The 1,533-nt window shown below is 38.0% G+C and overlaps 1 protein-coding gene across 4 annotated transcripts in view; it reads right to left on the bottom strand.

Annotated features, from left to right (window-relative positions):
- Nucleotides 1-1,533, bottom strand: part of TAF1B (TATA-box binding protein associated factor, RNA polymerase I subunit B) — an 87,832-nt gene that overhangs the window by 61,150 nt on the left and 25,149 nt on the right. The window lies entirely within an intron of this gene.

Here is a 1,533-nt window from a genome sequence, read left to right as displayed (position 1 = left end):
AAAAAAAAAAAAAAAAAAAAAAAAAAAAAAAAAAAAAAAAAAAAAAAAAAAAAAAAAAAAAGAGGGATTTGAACTGTTTGAATTTTTTAATAGGAACATAAATAATTTTTTAAATACAGGAAAGGATATACAATTATAATGCACAGCAAAACATGTGTAACTCGTTTGACTCTGGCCTAAACTCCATGGCCCCTTCTCTACAAGGCCTCTCCAAAACCCCTTTAGCTAGAGCAGCAGCACGTCCTCCTATCCCCATCCTCCAGGTATCCCCAACCATGTGACATTATGGTATCTTTATCCATTCACCAGATGCTTATTCATCTCATTCTTTGTGCCCCTCTTCTATGTCTCAGGAAATGACAGTGAATAATGTCTCATCTCTCTTAGAACTTACATTCTAGTAACGGGAGACAGACCAATAAACAAACAAGAAATACAATTGGCAGAGCCAGGTGCCATGGTGTGCACCTATAATCCCAGCTACTGGGGAGGATGAGATAGGACGATCACTTGAGCCCAAGATTGTGAGACCAGCCTGGGCAATGTAGAGAGACCCTATCTCAAAAAAAAAAAAAAAAAAAATTACAATTGACAAGACAGTGATGCTACATAGAAAAATAGCAATGTAGAGTCATATAAAGTGATGGGAAGGGAAGAGAGATGTGCTATTTTATACGAGTAGTCAGAGAAATCTCATTGAGAAGGTGACATTTGAGCAGAGACCTGAATTAATTCAGAAAGTAAGTCTTAAGGATGTTGGGAAGAATACCAAGTACATGAGCACGACTGAACTGTGGAAGAGCAAAAAGGCCACTGTGGTGAGAGCATCATGGGATGCTATATAATATAGTTTCTACGTAAATCTGCCATTACTGTGAGGCCTCCCCAGCCATGTGGATCTCTGAGTCCATTAAACCTCTTTTTCTTTATAAGAACAGAAATTTGTGAGGGAAAGTGGTGGGAATGATACTGAAGAGAGAATACAAACCATATTATGTAGAATTTTGCAGGTCATGATTTGCACTTTGGATTTTATTCTAAGTATAAGAAGAAGTTTCTGGAGAGTTTTAAAACATGGAGCAACAGGACCTCAGTTATGTATTTAAAAAGGTCACTCCAGCTGCTGTGGGAAGAATGGAGTTATGGAAGGGCAGGAGAAGAAACAGAGGACCATTCTTCCAGGAAAGCCAAGACTGGGACTTGGACTGGAGTGGTAGCATCGCAGCTGGTAAGAAATGGGATTCTAGATAGATTCTAAAGGCAGAGTCAAAGGATTTGCTGATAGATTAAATGTAAAGCATGAGAGAAAAGGAGAAAACAAGTATGATTCTAAGGTTGTTGGCCTGAGCAACAAGTAGAATGCAGTGCCATTTACCAAGACAATGAAGATGGCAAAAGAAACTCAGGTTTGATGAGAGAAATCACATTGTTAGAATTATTTGTATTAAGTGTGAATCTTATTAAGTACACCAATAGAAATGTTGAGTCAGCAGCTGAATATAAGAATCTATACTTTGGAGGAGAGGTGGGATG

Source organism: Cebus imitator, unplaced genomic scaffold, assembly GCF_001604975.1.
Source record: "Cebus imitator isolate Cc_AM_T3 unplaced genomic scaffold, Cebus_imitator-1.0 Scaffold1, whole genome shotgun sequence".
Taxonomy (NCBI): Eukaryota; Metazoa; Chordata; class Mammalia; order Primates; family Cebidae; genus Cebus; species Cebus imitator.
This window is presented reverse-complemented; position numbering and strand designations above follow the sequence as displayed.